At 33.2% G+C, this 9,210-nt stretch overlaps 1 long non-coding RNA gene across 1 annotated transcript; it reads left to right on the forward strand.

Moving 5' to 3' along the window:
- Positions 1 to 577: 577 nt before the first annotated feature.
- Positions 578 to 8,643, forward strand: LOC129961024 (uncharacterized). Its single transcript, XR_008783747.1, has 4 exons — positions 578 to 702; positions 2,807 to 2,966; positions 6,712 to 6,825; positions 8,260 to 8,643. It is a non-coding gene; the product is annotated as an uncharacterized LOC129961024 (long non-coding RNA).
- The last annotated feature ends 567 nt before the right edge of the window (positions 8,644 to 9,210 follow it).

Genomic DNA, 9,210 nt, shown 5'->3' on the forward strand with positions numbered 1-9,210 from the left:
TGCTCTAGATAAAAAAGGCCAATAAAAAAAAAAACTCTACTCCTAAATAAGGACCGAGAGATGAAATGAAAATAAAATACCACTTTACTTACATTTAAAAGTTTCTGAAAGCTGTTACAGTAGTTAATTCATAAAACATTAAAATTTCACAGAAACGTATAGTTTGAAATCATACGAAAACATCAATGGCGAACGGTGAGACGATTTATTTGATATAAGACCGCTTTAATTCAAGTTCAAAATAATACATGAGGAACATTTATAAACCTCACGATTGTTAATTGCTGTCAAATTTTGAAATAATAGGCATTTGAGAACAGCAATCCAATTTAATAACATACAATATTAAATTTAATGTACACCCAGTTTGCATACAAATCAGATCATCAATAAAGTAGGATCTCTAAGTCATGACTCACAATGCCACCGTGGTTTCCGGAGAAAACCATTTGATCGAAGAAGATCGATTTTATGTAAATGTACTTCTGAACTCAGATTGAAAAAAAAAATGGAACAAATTTGATTGGTTGAAATATATTCAAGATATTATAAAACATACTGATTGCGAACTGGTTTCATCTTTCGTTGTACTTCTAAATTGCTATAATGATGTTTATGAGGTTGTGTTTTCAAAATACGTTTGGCTGCTTTAATTAGAGTTATGATGCACATTTTGATAGTTAAACTACCCGTCTTTTCTCGGTAAGTGAATTTTAAGTTGAATACAAGTTTTGAATTTTAGGGTAGTTTTTTTTTTTTTGCATAAATTAAATGCAAAATTATCTCTTTTTAGAAAGCTAGTTATGTATCTGTATTCAAATTCCCGAGTTAAATTAAAATAAATCTGTTCCTGACTCTTCTTCATTCTCCTATTTTTTTCTAAGTCTTCATGTGGATGACTATAATAAAAAATTCTAGTTGGATTAGAGACAAAGAGTAATTTTTTGCTGATTGGCAAGATTTCATACAATTCTTTACCATTTGTTTCTACATCGGATCTTTTTTGCTGCAGTGCCGATTCTTAAACACTTCTATACCGACTTCTAACTGCTATTTTAATGCTTTGGGGCGCGAATTGTGTTAGTTGTAAACATTATTGTACAACTAAGACATTACTCCTATATTTAACTAATAAAATCTGTTCTGGTCACGTGGAACTCGGTCGTTTTAAATCTCCATTTTAAATTAATCTCAATCTAAACTCTAGAATTTAAACTTAGAGCTATCTAATCGAATTTAATCTCCAATCGCTTACTTGCAATCTGAATAGATCTTCTGCAACTACTCTTAAACCTTATTTTTCACTGTTTAAAAGAAGTGATCTGTAAGTCGCATGCATGTTAATGTACACAAGCCTGCGTTGATGCATGCCGACCAGTGAACCAAATTAGGAAATTAAGAGGCTGTATATTCTATTTCACTTCAATATTATAACCAATCTTTTATTAAAAAGCGAAACTGCAGAGTGCGCAAACGGGTCATACTGTTTGGAGCTTGTTAAATTGAGTGTGGATTTCTAATTTGAAGTTGCTAAAACGGTGGGTTTCTTTAATTGGTATTCGGTGCCTTTAGAACTAAAAGCGTTATCATTAGCAATTCAATGAGTACCCACTATAGGAGATACACTACACGATGGAAATTCTATACTTGTCCTTTAGTACTTACTGATATTCTGTGACAAAAATTCTTTATTAAAACTCCTCCAAGTGAGAAACGTCTGATAAGCAAATTTAATATCAAAGCTAATTTCTCCGAATTTCTTGATTGTTGAAGCTACAAAATGTTCACGAATCATTTAGTAAATTCTTCATTGCTGAACGTCAAAGGAGCTTGAAAGTGGCTTCTAAACTCCGAATAAAATATTCTTCAAAATTTTGAATAAAGCCAAAAGGATGGTTAAGTTAAAGGCTATTATGAAAAAGATTTTCTTGATGACTCACAAGAAATACAAACCGGTGCTTCTAAAGGACTGATCTTAAATGGATTTCAGATGCAATTTGCAACAAACCTTCAGTTAAAGAATCTTGTAACAAAATTACCGAACGCACTCGTGACATGCCTTCTTGTAAATCTTTAGTTTTGCCGACTATATTTCCTGGAATTGAAAGTGCTTTGCTAATTTCATTGTGCAATCTCCTACTGATTAAATTGGGTTCTGATTTGAACTGTAGAGATGCGGTGGAGGGTAATATAATCAATCCATTTATGGTCACGACTAATGGGCATTGTCTAATTTTTCATAAAATTAGAAGTAGAGATGAGAACACGTCTTCAACCAACTAACGTGAATGGTTTTTGTACCAAAGTTCCAACGCTTTCGTTCTCATCTAACCCCTCTTTCATCCTCATGGCTTCAATTCAAATGAAATCGAAAGAATTAACGAAGTGGGAACTATTTAAGGATCAAATATCTACCTTCACTTTCCAACATGTTAAGGACATTTTTACTGATCTATAAATTCTAGTTTGCATTCGAATGGCAATCGCATCCAGAATATTTTTTACGAACGTTACCCAGTCCCTGCATTGCATTGTTACAAAAAGATGGCTGGATCTATAAACTGACCACTAGAAAAATATTAGATTTTTCTATATGCTTTTTCTAAGCTTTTTGCTACAACGTATATTAGTTTGATTTTGCTAGACGCCTTAACCAGAGAATTTTTACACTCGTATTCCCCCATTAAGTCTAGTTTTCCTGTGTTGAAATGTCATCTGACTTGCAACTAATTGCTTTCACATACTCCAATGTTGCCTCTGCATCTTAATGCATGTAGACGTTTTTAACAGGATTTCTTTTTTCTAGGAACTTCAGTTTGCTCTGGAGGAGTTAAATTCGAATGGAAAGCAGCCGCGACAGCATGAAGTTAACATACCTTCTAGAAGATGCAAATAAACTGAAGCAATTGAAAGCTTCATTCATTGGAATTGATCCTACCTGAGGATATCGGGATGAAAGTCCAAAGGTAAGAAATTTGAAAGCTTTCAAGATCTTGTACTCTGCGGTGGGGTTTAATCGCCGATAATCAATGGATATGACCAAGATTATCATATTTACTATTCCAGGTGAATGGCACGATTCCAGATTTTGCCATCTCTAAAATAGCGAGTGTTGCATGCAAACTTAATGTTGATTCTTTGTAAATATCTCGACGAGGTTCGGAGGAAAACGTCACAACTGACGTCATTTAAGGAGAGACTTAGGATTTGATTATAACAGTTATAAATGTCCTCTTCACTGCTAGCTTCTTGACTCTTAATATTCAATTTTTTCGTTCAGTCTGTCTTTTATAAGATGTATAATTAATCGCTACTTGCCACAAACCTTTTGATCGGGTGTAATTTTATTGCCATATAAAAACCAATGCTAGCGGCTACTTAGAGACAATTTGGAATAATCGTCAGGGTATTTCATTTCTATAGATATTCGCGCTCAAATTTTAATAACGGGAATTGGTTCTTTAATTTGCATCTTTTGTATATACAAATTTTCTCGACCCTTCCATAAGACTTGAAATTTCAATCTACAGCAATCTCTAATTCTTGCAATGCCAAGATCTCGCACATGCAAGAAGGGCTTCTAATGCCTTGTGCTGTTAGAAAAGATGCAGTATGAAGTATCGATAGCTGGTTATCGTATTAAGCTAAATCTGCAATGCCTCTAGAAGAAAATGCGCCACGAGAGAAATCAGCGTGGTACTTAGAATATTCTGTAATCTTCAATTCAAATTAGAGTACCGCTATATGGAAATGCTATGTACAGTCGCAAGAACAGGAGTGTCCCAGATTTTGCAATCGATCATATGTGAAAACTAAAAGTGCGCTTTTAAAGGAATGTACTGAAAGATGCACGAAGTTTGTGTAGAGGGCTCTATATATTCAAAATTGTACTGGCTTTGTTTCCTATGACAACGCCTTTTTTGATGCCCTAAATAAATACCCGCGTACAATTTTCATTAATATACCAAAACATCACGAGATTTGACCCTTTCTGTTAAAGGGTAGTTTGCATATTTAGATATAAGATGTTGATATTCTCTACGCGTCTGTAATATTTTTATGCACTTTATAGCTCTGTAGATGTTTTAAATCTATATAGTAAAACTCGTTATTTCCTCCAAGAAATGTACAGTGACATTTTTAGAATAGATTAATTTCTGCAAAGAAATACTACAGAGCATTAAGTTGCACTTGTGTTTGTAACTTCTTGGTATATAGGAAGCACCCAAGTGGAAAGATATTTTGTATAAAATGTAAAATTAAATATTTAAAAGAAATGTGTACTTCTGTGTTAAAAGTAATCTTATCGATTAAGAAAAATTGACTTATTCTTCTGTGCTTCTCCAGTTTCTTTCGGCATATACTATTCCTATATAATTTCAATCGTCCCGTTTCTTAAACTATAATTCGCTTATCTTGCTGCTTATATGAATAGAAATTTTAAGAGACATTGTTTTATATAACTGCATACAATTCTAACTAAAAATATCAACAATTATTCCTTTGCATGTCTTTAAGTAACCAGCTAAACATTTTGCAGTCCGGTAGCAGCCTGCTGATGGCATGCGAGAACTAACGGGCGAATGTCGTTGCCACCGCATTAATGCCACCCGAATTTTGACTTTGATTTAATATTTATCCAATTAAAATTTTATAAAAATCGGTTTTAAGAAACTCGTCCGTGACAGGCCTACCGCCACCAAACAAATCCGATCAGGCGTGTGGGTGGCGTAGTGTTAATAATCGAAAATTTATATTGAAACCTATTGGCATTAAATTAAAGGCGTTGAAAAATTTAGTATTTACCAATCGACTCCATTAAATGGATTAAGGAAATCGGTCAACAATTGTATTTCATTATTACGAAACAACAAATATTAAATGCTTAATGTTAGAAACCTGAATTTTTTATTCCATTTGTGATCGTATGCAATTACAGATTAATCTTGTGAAATTTGACTTGTAAAAGAAACCTTGAGCACATAAACAACAATAAGCTTGCTTTCTTGTACAAGAATATTGGAGTTCATTATTCGCAATTGAAAGAAATATGTTGATGTTTGTAAAATTAGTTGTATTCCAATTTTTCTGGCATTTCTTGTGCTGCAAGTAGCATATGAACTAACGGTTAAAAATTCTAACCTTATTACAAGGATGGACTACCCACCCCAATTAAAAGTGGCGACTACTGATAAAATTATGCAAATAAGAAATCTTCACTTGCGTTCCATCGTTACCGCTAACGAATTTCTTTATTTTTATTAGAACAATGTTGAAAACAATGTTTAAAGGAATGTATTATTCAGAATGTCATTGCTGAACGAAAAGCTGCGAAATCGGAACTTTTCAATGACCCCTAAATACATCGTTTAAGAAGAAATACAAAAAATTTTAATGCAAAGGGAAAATGAATCGTGAGACTGAGCTGGAATTCTGCTTATCATAAAGTGGTCTTGTTATTAGATTTATGCTAAAATTTAAGCGTGTTGCAATATAGAAATTTTTCACTTTTTCACAAATTAATAAAGTAAATATTTTACGAACTTTTTCTTACGAGTTTAGGCTTAACTTTACGACTTTAAAACGTGAATAAAATTTTAATTACAAAACTGACTTCCTAGCTTATTTCGAAACGAAAAGTCCAGAACTAATGAAACTTCATTTCCACAAACTTTTAATGCAGTCCTGAAATTTGAGAAATCCAAGTGGTTACCATTGGAAATTTTGAAGGCTACTCTTATTTCACTATATAGATGGCCATTTATGAAATAAGTCCAAGAATATGTTAAACCCTTTCAAATGACGTCTTTTTGAAAATACGATAAACGATGCCAGAATAAAGTAGGGTGGTTCCTTTATCCGCGACTGTACATGAATAGTGCATATAAAGGTCATTCAAACCTATTCCCAAATATCTTAGCTTTATTAATCTTGTTTTCATCGCCAAGCACACGTTAAAATTTCTGTGAAGGCGTCAGATTTAATGATTTGTTCAGGTGAAGTTTGTTAAATTACCTAAATATAATCGGAAGTAATTTTGTTCTATTAGTTATGGGAGTTTAATGTAAAAGTCGGTCAGATTACATACTGAAGTTGCTCCTTTTCTTGTAGTATAATGTAGTCGAAAAATAAGATGCAAAATTTACCGAAGATTAGTCCAGGTCACTGCTTTAAGAAACGACTACAATCGCCTTCATACAAATCTGAAAATTCAATTGATATAAATTCTTGTATATGAATACCCTGATTCTTGTATAAATTACAAACGTAATCCTCTGACTAGTCCAAGGTTTTGGTTTTTCACCGCGCAAGATATTTTTAACCTTCTATCCTAGATTACTATGTATTGCAATTGATATCAATGGGTTTGATATGGAGTATGGGAAGTAGGTTACTTGAAACTACTCGCAAGCGCTCAAACTCTAGAAAATACTCGTAGACGGGCATATTAAGGAGAGCAATTTATTTTTTGTAAGTAAAGTTTAGTATGACTCGGAACAGCTGAAACTAAATCTGAATTGCCATTTTATAATGGAAGTAGTCATCGAGCCAATTTAGCTGTCTTCCTTGACCTTGCATTTAGAAGACAACATAGGCTCAAACCCCGACAGTATTTGATCAATGTGAGCCTGTTATATTTCTTGCATGTAGTTAACTGAACAAAATTCTCGCCTAGACGGCATTTAAACTTGATCAATCCTTTCTTTTTAGGTCAATTCTTATCAGCGTTCGTAAGCAGTTGTTAAAGCAATTCAACAAAGCACCGATGAACATCCAGTGAGCTTTCAAATGGCCATTATCGAGAATGCATCGCTTCAGTCAGAGGTAAGTCTGAGATTTGCAATAGAGTAAGATTGTAAAAACTTGGAATATAAGAATCTTGAGCCTTCTCAATCTTTCCAAATGATTCAAATATAACCAGCATAGGAAAAATTGTGTTTCCCATCTAGATAACTCTTGGTGGTTCCGAAAACCTCGATATTCTATATATTCTACTCTACAGCAGAAGACCGTTTGATTAAGCGACTTTCAAATCGCATAAAATTTATCTGGCATAGTATGGCCTAGCTTCACTTTCTCCATAAAACCAGAAACTAGTTTCCGGAAATTCCTGCGATTGCTAATTTTAAATGTACTGTATGGTTGTTATAGAAGCATGAACGGAATAGTTTCGCGAGTTTTATCAGATCGCGTTTTGGTTCAGAAGTTCTTGCATCTCTATTCTTAGTTTAACATGAATTGAAGCGTTGAAGGTAAAGAAAGTGAAGTCATAAACATCCTATGAAAGTACTAAATGTGTTACGAAAAAACCTCTTCGAAATACCGACGTTCTAAAATATTAAAACTAAGGTTACGAAAAGCGGAATTTTGTACGTTGATGCATGTTAATTTCAACAAATGCCAATTCTAATAAAATCGAAATTGCATTATTTCGTCTTCGATCATTATTGGGGCCCAAACACTTCAAGCAAAAAATTACCCAAGATTTACAAATTTAGTCTAAAACCTATATACCAAATTTGTCTAGCTAAAATCTTTCGAGTTATCTTGTTCAGATATGGATATGCATAATACCAAATAAGGCAAGTTACCTGGAGATTTGTCATTATATGATAAAATAAAAGGAAAATGATCCAGACACAATGACGATACTTTGTTCAATGAATCCGGCTTGCATGTAACAAAACATTGCATAAAGTTTTGTTATTGTACAAGCATAAGCCCATTAACAAATTAGAAAAGGAATGCAATCAATCTCCTTTAATGCTAGCGTATTAACTTGATCTTTCGCCACAATTTTACAATGCATTAAATGCGGTTAATTTCTTAAGTATTCACCCAGTAAAAGTGTAAGTATTTGCATTATGGCAGGTAAAATCGATTGCGTTGGTGCGCTCAGCTTAATATGTTTACCGATAAAAGAATGTTTGGCAAACTGCCCCGTGCGCCAAGTCTTGAACTCCCCCTCGGAATCGAACAATATTTTCGAAATGAAGACGCAATCTCAACCGTCTAGTTTTAAGCGTCTATTTAAATCTTGTCACTAGTTTCATGCCTTTTGACAAGACACTTAACAAACTATGGCTTAGAAAATGAGCGAACTCCTATAAAATCAGCTTCGGATTTTTGAATCGCTTTGCTAGGCAAACTTTGCGTGAACTTCAGTTATTCTTGTAATACAAGTTTGTAAAATTTTAGTTTAATCAATTTACTTAAATATTGATCATATTTTACGTCTTAATCTTGTTCTATTTTCAGGATGCAAGAGAAATTCCATTCATGAAAACTTGGAATCAAGATTGCCAGTCCGTTCCTGCAAATCTGCAGAGGCATATTTTATTATCCAGCTGTGCCGAGGATCCGTCAAGTGAATGCTACTGTTCCACATACTTGGACGATAATGTGCAAGTCTTTGCAGTGCCTTGCTTATTTCAAGTATGATTAGATTATTATTGGAAATCAACATGACTTTGTGCCTTAACTCTTGCGCTGGATTGACTAGCTAAGCAATTCTGAATTAAAAGAATGCTACATGATGTACACTACTTGATTTTTAGTGTCCGGAATTCGCAAAAAACGATAACAATGTTAAAACTTAAGTATTTTAGTACAACTTAAAATTTTTAATTTCTTGATAATATAAAGGTTATATCTATACGTAAAATATTTGTAGATTGTTATTAATATTCCATTAGAAGTTATCTTAATTTCAAATAACGTGCAAGTTGCATTAGACTAATTTTAAAATTTAAAATGATAAAATCTTTTCTGTGTCACGAGGTACTCTCCAAAGAAAATGCCCTCACTTTAAGCTTTTATTTGCTAATCAGAGCGATATCAAGTTCGTTTTAGTCTATAGGAACTTTCAACAGATTTCTGTCAATCGTAAAGTGAGGAATTGTCATAATAAAACTTAAAGCTAATGTTCCTGCATGCATCAAATGAAACGGATGATTATGGAAAGCCAATCCTACAAAGCAGTTAAAATTAATGTTAGATTTGCATTCAAATAATGTACGCGACACCAAATCGAAATCGCGCATTTGGAATTCAAGTCCATTTCGTGAATCTTAATCATTAAATGGTTTCTAAAATTATTTGAAGCTAAATTCTGTTCAATCTAATTCGAAACCGCGTGACAAACTTGGCATAAACATTAATTTAATGTAAAAATATGAAACTGATTGGGATCCAATTCGAGCTGTATAA

This window comes from Argiope bruennichi, chromosome X2 (genome assembly GCF_947563725.1).
Source record: "Argiope bruennichi chromosome X2, qqArgBrue1.1, whole genome shotgun sequence".
NCBI lineage: Eukaryota > Metazoa > Arthropoda > Arachnida > Araneae > Araneidae > Argiope > Argiope bruennichi.